Consider the following 14186-nt stretch of genomic DNA (forward strand, 5'->3'; position numbering starts at 1 on the left):
TCCATCCTGAGCATGCTCTGTGGGGACAACTTAGTCCCTTCGCCTCCTTATCACCCCCAGTCCCACCACGCCAGGCTCCGCCACCCCAACCCCCCGTTCTCTCTGTCCCTCCCCACACACGCAAAGACACCCAAAGACCGTCAGATGTCTCCTCCTCAGACCGTCTTTCATCTCAACTCCTCCCCCCATCAATGTGCACCCTCCGCCCCGCCTTTCGACGCTTCCCCACCCCTCCTAGCCCCGCGCACGAGGCTTTATTCCGAAGCTGGCTTCAGAGAGCGGAGGAGCGGCAGACAGGTAGGGACGGGTGCACATGCAACCTCCCCCTCGGCACTTCACCCCCCCCCCCCCTCCCCCCATTAGTGGGTAGTGTGGACCCGGGGGTCATGCGGAGACGGGCTGCACCGACGGCGCCCCCGACCTTTCCTGATCACCACACTTTTTCCCGTTCCCCACCATTGCCCCACCATTTCACCAGTGCCCCTTAGCTCCTTTGATAACTGCCCTCCCTCGTCTGCGTGGTTTTGCCCCCTCGCCAGTGCACTGCTTCGGAACTGAGGAAGGTGATGAACAAAGTATTGGGGCAGTGAGGAAGGGGTTAATGGCAGTGAAGTATAGGGCAGCGGAATAAGGGGTACGAGGGGGGAGTGAAAACAGTTGGGGGGTGGTGGTTAGGGGTCTCTGAACATGAGTGAGAGAGGACCCGGGGCAGGCAGTGACTTGTCGCTGAAAGTGGACGTGTGTGCGGCCGAACATTGAAGTGTGTATGGGTCGGTCATGTATGGCATCGCGACATCAATGAGGATGGGTCAGATATCGGGGCACCGGGTATCGGTTGTGAATAGTTGGTATCGGGATATTGAAGCGACTGGGTGTCGTAAAGTGAACAATTAGGCGTTTCGGAGAGGACACGAGGGCTTTCTGGACAGTGAAAGACGGGTATCTTGATTTTTGGGGCAGTGGATAAGCGGGCTCTAAGGCAGTAAGTGGGGCGTATGGCACTGAAGGCGTTATCTAGGACAGTGAATGAGGCTGCATCCAGGACAGTGAATGATGGGATACTCGAGGTAGAGAATGAGGGGGTATTTGAGGCAGCAAATGAGGAGGGTATTAGGCGGTGAAAAAGGGGCATCTGGGCCACTGGGTGATGGTGTGTTTGGGGCAGTGCAAGATTGGGTATCTATGCAGTGAATTACAAACCATCTGGGTATGGGAATGTGGGTATATCTGCGCAGTAAACGATACGAGAGCAAGGATAGTGAATAAGGGGGGGCTCAAGACAATAAATGGGGCGTATGTAGGGCAGTCAACAAGGGTGTATCTCGGGCAGAGACTGAGAGATATTTAAAGGAGTGACTGGGGAGGTTTTCCGGGGTAGTGATGAGGGGGTGTCTATGGCAGTGAATGAGGGGCTAAGTAACCGAGGTAGTGAACGAGGGACATTTGGGACAGGGAATGCCGGGGTTTCAGGGGCAGTGAGTGAGGGCGGATCTGAGGCAGCGAAGAAGGGGGTGTTTGGGGCAGTTAATGTGAGGGTGTCTAAGTTGGTCAATGAGGGTGCATCTGACACAGACAATGACAGACTTTCAGACGCAGACAATGAGCGGGTATCTAGGGCAGTGATTTAGAGGGTCTCTGGGGGTAGTGGTGAGGGGGATATCTGGGGCAGTGAATGATGGGTGTCTCGAGGCAGTAAATCAGATGGGAGCTTAAGGATATCAAATCAGGCATAAGTAGGCAGTGAACGATGGGGTATCTAAAGCAGCAATCTGGATTAGTAACTGAGGCGTGCCTCTGGCAGTTACTGAGGGTGTGGTGAGGTAGTGAATGAGGGGTATGAGAGGGTATCTGAAACAGTGAATGCGGTTGTATCTGGTACAGTGGATGAAGGGGTATCTAGCGTAGTGAAAGAGGAGGTATCTGGGCTAGCCAATGAGGGAGGCATGTAGGGCAGTGAAGGAGAAAGTGTTAAAGGCAGTGCATTTGGGCATCTGGGTTACTGGATGAGGGGGTATCTAGGACTATGGTTAAAGGGGCATCTGAGGGAGTGAATGCGCGGGTATCTGGAGGCAGGGATGTGGGTCAGTAAATGAGGGGGCATCTGAGGCAGAGAACGCGTCCAAGGCAGTAGTGATGTGCACCTGATACAGTAAATGGCTGTGTGTCTAGTAGGGTGCATGGGGGTACAGTGACAGTAAAATGGCGTGTCACCCTGCCGCGGGTTACGGGTACAAGTCCGTGTTCGCTTCTGTCCCTGGCTTGAGCGGTTCTCGCCCCCTCTCAGGCCTGCATTATTATCTGCTTCTCTGCCTCCTGTCCAGTGTGACGTGTTTTCTGCTCAAGTTTCTCGTGTGAGATGTTCGGCTCCTCATCCCCTCATTCCGTGTGGGCCGTGAGTTCTTCAACCAACCATTTACTGGGCATTGAGAGACCCTTTTCCAAGGAGTGAGAAAAGATGTGACCGACTAAACTACGTGCGCAAAATGCTCTCTTGTTCCTGTCCCAGGCGTGGAAAGCTCCCTGTCTGTCAGATGAGGGATGCGCCCCCTTTAGATGTTCTGACCCCCAGGCCCACCTGCTGCACACTCCGTGATTTGTCATAGATGTTTGTCTTTCTCCCCGTTCGAAGTGTAAGATGCTCGCAGTCCTTGCCCAAGGAGTGAGATGCGCTCTGTTCCTGCGCTTGGTGTGAGATGCCACCTGTCTCTCTTCCAAGAGGGAGACGCTCTTTGTTCCTGTCACAGGACAGAGGTGCTCTTTTTCCTGACGTATTGCGACGCGCTCCCTGTTTCTTCCGAGGGTGTGAGATGGACTTTGTTCCTGTCCCAGGTGTGAGTGAATCTGTCTCTGTCACCTCCGATCTTTTCAATAAATTATTTAAGGACTCGGTCTCTCCAGTCTAGTCCGAGAGGACGCGCGCTCGCGCAGTGCACGACGGGAGCTGCGCGGTCAGCAGTATATGATATGTGTGGATAATGGTACCCTTTTGTCCTGTACCCGGCTCAAGCTTCTAAAATACATACGACATTCTGTCGGTAGGGAGGGGCAGGAACTGAAAGCTCCCTCCTTACCTCAGTTCCTGCGGTGTGTCTATCGGTAGAGACATCCAACGCAGGGCGCAGCTCTTTCAACGCCCCCGAACTTCTCCCACACTGGCCTTTTAGAGCCAAATTTTGCACTAGCATTTGCACCGATCGCCCGTGCAAAATTACATTTGGCCCGGCTGATCAGTACAAGAACGAATTCACACTCATAGTTTGATCAGTCAGACACCAGCAGAGCTGGAATTGTAAAAGGAAATGTGCTCCGTGAACCCGTAAATTGGGGTTCAAGGTGTGGCGAAGCAAAGAGGGTGGAGTCACGAGGGGCAGAGTTTGAAAAACAGAGTTCGAGGGTCAACTTGTACCTTTATTTAAAAAAAAATCTTCTGCAAAGAAATTGGTAAACAACGATAAACGTGACAGCAAATCTGTTGTAGCTTACATAGTTGATAAAAAAGAGGACTCATTTTAAAATATCTTACATGGTTAAGACTGGGCCTGGGCGGGAAACTCTGCTTGCGGAGTTTGCAGAGTTTTTCCCACTATGCGTAGAGCGCGGAGTTCCCAAAAACTCTGCGGAGTGGTGCAGAGCGGGGTTTTTCTTCTCTCACGGTTCACCAACGTTAAGTTGGCGAGCGAGGAAAATCCAATGCTGGACCACCTCCCGGCGAGATTTCTCAACGTGGGCGGTCGCGGCAGGTCGCTTCTGCACGTGCTGAGAAACGTGCCGCTCGAGTTGTGGAAGCTGCAGCTCAAGTAGAACCTATACTCGAGCGGCAGAAAGAAACCGCGCCCTCTTGCGCTGCGCATGGTGCAGTTCATACGGATGCCGGGCGCTAAAAATCAGCGCGACTTACCTCACTCTGCTGTTTGAGTAACTCAGTGGAGAGCAGCAGACTTTTTTGGTGGAACTCGTAGAACTCCGCCCAGGCCTAGTTAAGACACCTGCTGGTCAGCAATATTGAGGGAATTGTAATAGCGTAAAGATAACTCTGGTGGTTAATGCAGTTCTGTGAGAGCTCTGTGTTTTGCCCAATCCCAATTTGACTCATAAAGTAGTGTAGAGGGTTAATGTCCCTACTGAAAAGCACATTGTGCAATATGTAGATCACAGATTTGTATTTTATGTAGATAGGGAGGTGGGCTTCTGCTTTTGACACAAAGTTCATTTTGTTACTACCAGTTCATAAGTTGCATTCCTTCTAATATAGAACAGCGATCTATATACCGGCCTCCAGGAGCTGCATGCAACTGTAATTCATGGGTTTAGATCCTTACTGTACTTTTTTCTCAATATGCTGTTATTCTTATCTTCCAAGGAAAGTCTCCTCTTTAATTACTAAAGTCTTATTATTACAGACAACTCCAATCACTGTGTTACTTTTTATATCCTGATTTTGTGTTCCCCCTGACAGTTCACTCTTGACTTATAATGTCTACAAGTATGGATGATATGTGATTCCTACAACTTATTATAACCATCATTGTCTTGAGTAGTATTTCCTGTACATTGATTTACTCACTTGTGTGATTTACTGTGTCTCTGTGTATGACGTAATGTGCTGTGCCACCGTACACTGGGATGAGTAGTGCTATAAAAGAAAAAAAGAAAAAATAAATTGGTATGGGCCATTAAAATATTTATCTGTGTAATTACTCATCCACACACATACATTTTGTATTCTTAAAATGCATGCACATCCCTTACATAGGGGGGCTGAACTATGTCAAAAACCTGCTTTCAAGTCATAGCATCTCCAAAGTAATTGTGAACCGGTAAGCCTTGTGCCTGTGTTTCCTTCCACTGAATTGGCGTCTAGGTGTTAGCTTGAGAATGGCTTTCATCCAGGATGATACTTATGAAAAAGAGGGGCCGATGGTGCTTTAAATCAGGCCTTTGTTTGTGCCCGGCAGGAAGGGAAGATAAGAATGCCCCCTCGCTGCCTGCTGCACCGAACGGAATGACATGCGGGCACTTCTGAATTGTGTTCCAGTGTAGGAAAATTACACCAGGACAAATTCATGCATATTTCCCTGGGTCGGCCGGATCCCATATCTGGCCCAGTAATAGCTACCAGAATTGAAATCCTGTGCCATCCCTCTACTGTCCAGCACTGGCTCCAGAGCAAAATAGCTCAGTCAGCTGCAAAATTCATGTAACCGGGTCCCAGAATGGTATCTGAGTCTATAACGGGGATGGCCTGTCCTTTTACCCTTGGTTATCACCAGGGCTCTACTGTCGCTTCTCCCTTATTGATTTCCCTTCTGTAACATCAACTGTGCAACAAAATTCTTCTCCAGGATCCATTCAGCAGCTCCCGTTCTTGCAGCGGTGACTCCTGTAACAAAGAGTCTTTATTTTCTAACATTCAACCTTTAAAATATGAAACAGCTCTTTCAGTCAAACCATGTCTTAATTTACATTAATGCAAACGCCATTCAATAATATAGATCAGAAATTCCACTAAGTCACAATGATTCGAACTGGGGAACCAGTTCGAGTCTCAGGGTCGGCTCAACATCCTGTGATTCTGGGCAAATCACTTAGGGCCTCATTTACGAAAAGTGTTGCATTGCTGCGTGAAAACAGCAATGCAACACTTTACAGTGCGCCCTCCTTGCGACACCACGGATGCGCCACATTTACTGTACGGCGCTCCATGTCGCAAGGATTCACAGCTACATCAGTATTCCTGGCGTATCTGTAGGCGCAAAATTGATGCATTACTGGAGTTTGTCTGAAAACAGACGCAACTCCAGCAATATGTCCTTTCACATGGGGCTTGTGAAAGGGCTGCATCAGTCTTACGCCTGCTGCGAGTCAGGCGAAAGGATTTGATGCAGTGGTGTCCTAGAAGTGGTGTAGTGAAATCTGATAGATCTACGACCCTTTTTTGCAGGGCAACACCCACCGGGTATACATTATAATACCTGACGCAGGTATAATGTAGAGCAGGGGTTTACAAAGTGATGCATATGCTTAGATGCGTCACTTTGTAAATATGTCACAGTGTGGTGCATATTTTACGCCGCCGGTGCGTCATAAAAAGTGATGCATCAGCAGCGCAAGGGGCTCATAAATAAGCCCTTTAATCTCACCATGCCTAACAAAAAACTAACAAAAAAAATTTAAGTATCCTTGTGTAACGTAACTAGTGCTCAAGTACAGCGCTCCAATACCTTCGGGTCTAGTTCGTGCTATATAAAAACTGCAAAAAAAAAAAAAAGAAATTCAGCATCAGGTGAGCCGCACATCGTTCATTTTTCACGGGTTAATCAAGTTATAGCTTCATCTTTCAATTGTTATGCTATTTCAGGACTAGAGGCCATTAGCAGGCGTTGTGGCTTTGTGCAGTCAGCCAACTTGAGCATCTTAAAGCCACAGTGTTTCTGTTTCTATACGTCGTAACACTTCCCTGATGAGGGAGCCCCCACCAGCTGCTCCACTGGGCAAACTCTGAGACTCATCTGATACAAATAGAATTGATTGGCAGGGTTGGCCTATTTAGGGCAGGTCTTCCAGTGCCACTCATGCTGGCGTCTTTCCTCTCTGGTACCAATATGTAAATCATAATGGTCTCGGAACTAAAAGTTACATGAATGTTAGTCACATGCTGGCAGGAACCTCCCAGCGTGAATGGGATATTAGCCCTTTTTTACTGCTGAAAAAACCCTTCTTTGGGGATGTCTTTAAAAAAAAGTCTGTTAATGTCTGCCATCCAGTATGTGTGTGGACCTGTGGTTACCATGTTTTTTTGTTGCAGAAGCGGACCCCCACCATGAAGGTGGAAACTGCATCAGTGGAATAAGGGGGATTGGTAGGGCTGTTGAATTTTGAGGTCTGCCCACCCGGGCTGGGCTGTTTGGGGGCACTGTTGCAGTCCAGGGGACTGTGCTGCCCAATTGGTAGTTTTGCAGAAGGGTAGAGGTTTAGCGGGTGAGATTGGGCGCCTAATGGGGTGGGGTGCCATTTAAGTGTAGGGAGAGAGACAGTGGTTGGAGCTAAGCCAGATAGCTTTTGTCCCCGCCCTCTCATCCCTATTGTTAAGGGTTGACGATGGGGTCATGTGTGGGAAAGGGTTGGCGGTGATGGGTCAGGTGTGCAGGGAAGGTTACTATTGTATACGGGTTGTCACTGATGAGAAGGTGCTTATGCAGGGTTGATCGAAGTTTCAGTGTAGAAGCAGTTTTTTTAAAAGTTCAAGGAGTCAAGACAGCTTCAAAGAAGGTGCATGGGGGTGAGGTAGGGTTGACATATCATACAACATGGTCCTGTGCACACATACAAATTAAAATGCATAGATGCAACGTTATACACAAGTGATACGTTCAAAGTGCTTCGGTAACACTGGAAATTCTTTATTCTTTAAGAGAAACGCAACCAGCCGACACGTGTTTCGTCTGGGAAAAGAAATCCCATGACTCTTCAGGGCTGGGAATGATACAAACAAATTGTATAAACAAATAACACGGGGTGACTGTTGGTGATGAGCGTAAATCAATTCTAATGTAAAAAGGAGGTCACCCCAACAAGCATGGAAACCCAACATTAATAGAAACCCAAACAAACAAACCCTGAAACAGGTGTACAGGGTTGACAATACATCATAATGTGTAATCCTGGATACATTCATCCAGTAACCATACAAATAAGACAGAGTGTAACCGCTAGGTGAAAAATATATCAGGACAACATGGCCAGTGAAATCCAAGTGAAACAGTGAAGACAAAATGGAAGAATCAGTGACAAGTACTGTAAAGTGCTGACGTCGAGTGAAAATGGAGAAAGGCAGAAAAGACAACAAAAAAGGGGGGAATAAAAAGAGCAAAAAGAAAAGGAGAGCAAAACAAAGTGCGGGGCAAGAATCCGAGGAAAAGTTAAAGCTAAAATCAAGGTACCTGTGTACAGTTGTTTGAGCAAAATGTATTCTAGAGAGAATTAAAAACAAGAAAGTACCGAAGTAAGTAACCAGAAAAAACCTACACAAATGGCCCCAAGTACATAAACATGAAAAGGGTCCAAACAATGTTCTTACCCCAAAACCGGTGATAATTCCAACCCGGCTGGGTACAAGGTTGCAATGGAAGGATAATGGTCAACAGGGTTGACATATCAGTTATAAGCAATCGGTTCAGGTTTGCAGGAGTTTAAGCATGGTTTGTGGGAGAGCTTTGGTTATTTAGGGGAGGTAGGAAATGAGGTAAGTGATATGCAATATTTAGTGTGACCTATAATGCTTAGAGTCAAGGGTAATGTCGTCGTAATGCACACCTGCGTCACTAAAGCAGCCTTTTGCACACATTTTGGTGTCAGGAGTTTTTTGGGACTGCACCATTTCGCCCAAAGTCTACCGGAGCGACGTCAGGCACTTTTTTTGCCCCCCCCACCCCTCCTTTCAGCAGCTCGTATATCAAACATTAAAGGAGCCCCTGAGGATCAGAGACCTCTTCATCTTAAGGCACACTGCTCTGCACTTTTGTGCCACCTGTTTGACCTTCTGCATAAGGTGTTTCTCAAACCTCCCAGGGCCATTTCGTTGTTTATACCGCGCCGACATGTGGCCTCAGCGGTAGAAAGTAAGTGGAAGGTGGACCCATACAGGGTCATCCATTGGGGAAGGTGGGTTTGTTACCAAGAGCTTTGTGCCTGGGGTTGTGTGGGGGGTCATGTGAGGAGGGTCTTGGACCCCTCTTACACAGCATGGCCCCTGCCTTTGTGATTTGCTCTCCCCTTGTGAAGGCTCCTTGTCAATGGCTGGCTGTGTTGGGAGCCCAGGTGTAGGCACAATGTGTACCACAGATGTGAGTCAGTACTTCTTCCCTCCTGCTCATTGTCTATGAATCTGGTTTGGGTAATGAATGTCCCACATGTGGTTCAGCTTATATTATGGCCAAGATGAGGTGAAGTCTGACTTTCTGCAGGAATTCTGGGTCTTTTCCACCATAATATGTACATATATTGCAGTGTTTGGAATTTGATTATTGGTCTATGGGGAGGCAGTAAAGCTCTTTCAGTGCTGAGTTTATTTGAGCTAAACAAGTAAAAAATGCTGGTTTTAGACAATGCCTGCTTCCTACAATTGGAAGAAGTCCCACTGTGCCCTAGCTAGGCTGCTCGGAGCTTTCACACAAAATAAACATTGTTACAAAACGACATTAGTCATTGTGCTTTGTGTTTCAATTGTGTTTGAATTCAGCACAGCAACACGTTTTCACATTTTTGGTAACCTTTGATCTGTTTGAGCCTGAAACAAAATGTGTATGCTAATTCTGCAGAATATGCAGCAGGTGACATTATGTGGCACGAGTGAATCCCATAATTATGCAGAAAAATTATATGGGCTCAAAATCACCTAATTCCAGTAACCCTGCTAAAAAGCACTCCATCGTACATATTTCTATGGAAAACAGGCGAGCTGAATTGATAATAATACCATCACACTAGAATCATTAAAACCACAACTAACATGCTGTCTGCTCATGTACAAGGTGAGATGGCCTTTGCTCCTGTCTCTAATGAGCAATATTCTATGTTCACACCTCACGAGTAACATACTTTATGCTCATTGTGTTACTCCACTCCTCTCTGGCAGCTGTGAAATAGTCTATCCGGGAATCTCAGGTGTGAAATGGTGCAGGCTCTTGTCCATCGTATAACATATTCCATCCTGCTCGTCCAGGCGTGAGATTTTCCCTGTTCCTATCTCAAGGTAAGATGTTTTCTGCTCCTTGGGTGTGAGATGCTCCCTGCCTCTTCTGTCCCAGATCTGAGGTGCCTTATCATCTTCTCTTAAGTGTGAGATTCTCTCAACTTCTATCTCAGGTGTGAACTGCTCTTTGCTCAAGTCCCTTGTGTAAGACATGCTCAGGTTTTTTTTTTAATGTGCGCCTTGTTCTGCCCTCCTACTCCAAGTGTGAGATAGTCACCTCCTCTCCCATGCGTGTTCAAGTTTCTAGTTTAATACTCTTTGACCCTCTCTGTACCTGATGTGGAATATCCTGTCCTTCTGGCCCGACGTGGGCTACTCTTGTCTTGTCCCATCTGGAATGAGAGATACATTCTGTCCTACTCCTGTCATAGATTTGAGATGCTGTCTGCTCATGTATTAGGTGCTGTTTGCTGCATCTCAGGCGTGAGATCCGCTCTGTACCACTCGCCCCAGGTGTGAGATGCATTCTCCTATAACAGATGTAAGAGGACTTCTCGTAGCTCTGGTTTGAAATGTTATCCGTGCATGTCCCATTGCTGTCCACCCTACATTTCTCAAGTGCAAGAGGCCCTCTGTTCCGGTCCTGCACTGAGATGTTCTCTCTCCTTATCTCAGGTGTGAGACGCTCTCTTCAGTCTCTTGTTTGCAAAGCTCTCTGTTCATGTCCTAGGTGCAGTGCTAGAATGAAGGATGATCACGCCGGATCCTGGATCGAGCAGCTGTTATTGAGTCAGATCAGGGATCTGTCATGACCCAGTGAAATATGCTGAATTTGTCCCAGTGGAATTGGCCAGCATCGGGACACAATTCAGCACCTCCCGTATTGTCCCATACATATTTATTTGCAGCAGTAATGTGCAGTTGGAGAGGGGGCTTTCTTATTTTAGATTTGAGTGAGTCCCAAAACAAAGGCTGAATTTAAAGAACCACCAGCCCCCCTTTTGTTCGAATATAATGCTAGCACAGAACTATCTGGAGCCGAACACCTAGATGTCAATGCAAAGGAGGGAAATAAGAGCACACACCTTGTTATCAATTCACATGTATCTAAGGGAAACTACTACTTGGAGACAAACATTTGACTTTGTTCATTCCCTGTACAGAAGGGACATGCGTGCACGCCAAAAATGTCATATATATCGATATGTATGAGTAGTCACACAAATTACAATTTTAGTAACACTATTTTTTTATTTTGTTTTTTATAGCTTTACTCATCCCAATCTAGGATGTCAGAGCGCTTTACATTACATGAACACATTATACCTTAACAATAAATCATACAAGTGTTTTAGTCAATCTTTAGGATGTTGCAAAAGACAATGATAGTTTCAAGGTGTAGGAGTCATACACCATCTGTAGTGGTAGGGATGAAGGGGCTCATTATGATGTCAGGCGGAATTACTTTCATCCGACTCGGTCCTGGGACCGCCTAACATCCAAGGTGCCTATTACAAGGTACAGGGATCAATAGGTGCCCTCCGGCCTCCAATCAGAGGCCATGCACCAAAGGTGGCCCTGCTGTGGGCCCCCAAACACGCTTTCCAACATCGGACAGACCTGCATGGAAACCATGTTGGAAACAGTAATCATAATCTCAAGGGCCGAAAGACGACTCGCACTTGAGATTACTTACCGGCTGCCGACTGGCTGACGACGAAATGACCGGCCAGTTTCCTTTCAAACCGCCTCCAACATGATGAGGTGGTTGGAAAGGAAACCGAGCGGCCGATTAAGATGCAGCCCTAAAGGCTGCGAGCACTGGGAGAAACAAAGTCAAGATATAAATGTAACCGTGCTTGGAGTCTGTACTAATAAGACTTTATTACTACCCAAAGAAACAAAAGAATCTCATTTTAGCAGCCCTCTAATAACAATATGGTTCTAAACCCATGCCTTGCAGTTTGCAGGCAGATCTCCTTGATGCCAGTTGATAGCTCACTGTGCTATATTAGTAGGTTCCCAATTTTTTTACTGCAATTAATAAGGGAATTTCTGTGCCAAAAGCAGTAACCACATACCTGCCTACATAAAATAAAAACATGTGATCTGCATGTTGCACGATATGATTTGCAGGTGACACTTTAATCCTCTATCCTACTTTAAATGTCAATACTGTGACTAGATAAAACACATCTCTCCAGCAAGTACATTAACCATCAGAGTTATCTTACCATTAGTAGTAATCCCTCGGATTGACTGGGTCACAAAGCTATTTTAAAATGCAGCCAAGGCAACAAATTATTCCTGAACAAATTTACAGTCATATTTCTCATTGTTGCGAATTTCTTTGTGGCAGAGTGTACAGAAAAAAAATGTATAAGTTGACGGTCAGACTGCACTTTTCTTGGCTCCTCCCTTGTGAGTTCACCCCCTTATGTAGCCGTACCTTGAGATCAAATTCATAGGGTCCTAGAGTTAAGTTTTTCTAGTTCCAGCTCTGCTTAGGTGTGAGCTGCTTTCCGCTCTTCCCTCAGATGTGAGATGTTCTTTTGTGCTAGTCCATGTGTGAGATGCTACCTGCGCTTATCTCATGTGAGATGTTCCCTTGTTCTATTCATCCGCGATGTGCTGTCTCCTACCTCAGGTGTGAAGGGCCTTCTGTCCTGCTCCTGTGATGCCTTTGTTTACGTACCATGTGCGAGACGCTGATTCTCATGCCCTGAGGGTGTGAGATACCTTTGGCACCAGTTCTGGTTTCAGATACTCTCCCCTGTCTCAGGTGGGACGTTTGACATGTTCTTTGTTCACGTGCCTTGTGTGAAACGCTCTGTCCTATCTTTATTTGGAATGACTTATACATTTATACTCCTGTCCTCCTCCGGGTGTCAGATATCCTCTGGTGTCTGTCCCGGGTGTGAGGCGCGCTTTGCTTCAGATAAAGTTCATATTTTAGGCCATCTTCGCCACAAAAAGTACCCCCCACACACACACACACATCCAGATTGTAACCTGTATTCCATCATTGTCACTGACACTTCTGTTGGAGCCATCTGTGTTGTGTGAAATTAAACACATCTCCCCCACTCGCTCGATCTTCTACCACCCTGACCTCCCCCCTTCAATTTATGAGCGTCCAGCCTTCAGACCCGTGCGGGTGGGCGTGTCAGCTCGAGCGCGCGGCTGAGTGTGTGTGTGTCAAGAAACACGCGCGCGCAAGCACGGGAGGGGGCTTTTCATACAACACAGACTTCATGAGGGAGAACTCTCCGTATGATGTGGAAGTGACGGACAGTTTGGGACAGTTTTAATGAGATTACCCGCCCCCTCCCCCCCTAACATCTCCCCAGCACCATCTTTGGTGTCTAACAGGCCATGCTGCTTTTCTTAATGAGACCCCCAGGGAGGACCCCACTCCTCCCCCAGCTGAAAGGCTCATTACGCTGCGCTATCAGTCGGTGACAGCATTTTCATCCCAAAATTCAGCTGAAAAGTCTGATCAAGCATACGAACATTAAAACAAAGATGTGTGTGTGTGTGTGCGTGGTGTGGTAGTGATGCTGTCAAACATGCTTTGAGAGGACGGACCACGTTTTTCTTTATAAAATGATTGTAACATGGCATCTGTGAGACAGTAAGCAGCACATCTGTGTTTGTAGCTGCAATCGGAGGGTACTGTGCCCAGTACATGTCCAGCGCATTCCCAAGGAGAACTGGAGTGTGTGGTACTGAGCACATGGCATGGCTCAAAGCCACACACTCTATACACCAGGTGCAGTAATAATAATAATTAAATAATTTCACATTTGTAAAGAAAGAACTTATCACCCCTAAGGTATCCAGGCTCTGGGGGGCCGTTGGGGAGATCAGGGGGCATATCAACAAGGGCTTTATCTCTGCTTTTTTGGCTTTAAAAGGCAAAAAAGGAGAGATAAAACTAGCGCCCTATCAACAACAGGGTGCTAACATGCAAATTCGCATGTTAGCACCCTTTTACTCTACGCTTCCCCTTGCATCTCTAATGAGATGCAAAGGGGGCGTTCCAGAGTAAAATAATAGGAGAAATGTCACTAAGCGACATTTCTCCTAATATCAAGAATGTCGCTAACCCTGTTAGAGACAAAAAAAGCAGCGCTAACCGCGGTTAACGCTGCTTTTTTACGTCTGGTATTTTTCAGACTTAGCCATGATATCCTATGGAAGAAGGATATCATGGCTAAGTTTGCCTGTCCCTATCAACAAGGTAACGTGAGATTATCGCTGGGTTTCCAGCGATAAGCTCACGTTAGCCTGTTAGCGTGAGGATTTTTATCGCTATTGAGATAAGCGTTGCTAATAGCACGCTATCTCAGCGATAAAAGTTCACGCTAGCCGGCGATAATTATCCTAGCGCTAAGTGCGCTTAGAGATAATTATCGCCGGTTGTTGTTGATATGCCCCTAAGTGAGCTATTGCCCAGAGTCACATGATGCTGAGCTGAGCTGCTGCCAGGGAT

The 14186-nt window shown here is 46.8% G+C and overlaps 1 protein-coding gene across 3 annotated transcripts in view; it reads left to right on the plus strand.

Annotated features, from left to right (window-relative positions):
* The first annotated feature begins 239 nt into the window (after window positions 1–239).
* The window catches only part of DRAXIN (dorsal inhibitory axon guidance protein), a 202949-nt gene continuing 189002 nt past the window's right edge, over window positions 240–14186 (plus strand). The window contains exon 1 of one of the 3 annotated variants that reach the window (XM_085615397.1): window positions 240–297. The gene's annotated coding sequence lies outside the window, so the exon portion shown is untranslated. Of the gene's footprint in view, window positions 298–452; window positions 564–9642; window positions 9752–14186 lie in introns of those variants that run through there. The other 2 variants (XM_085615407.1, XM_085615401.1) reach the window with 2 other exon arrangements.

Source organism: Triturus cristatus, chromosome 1_2, assembly GCF_964204655.1.
Source record: "Triturus cristatus chromosome 1_2, aTriCri1.1, whole genome shotgun sequence".
NCBI lineage: Eukaryota > Metazoa > Chordata > Amphibia > Caudata > Salamandridae > Triturus > Triturus cristatus.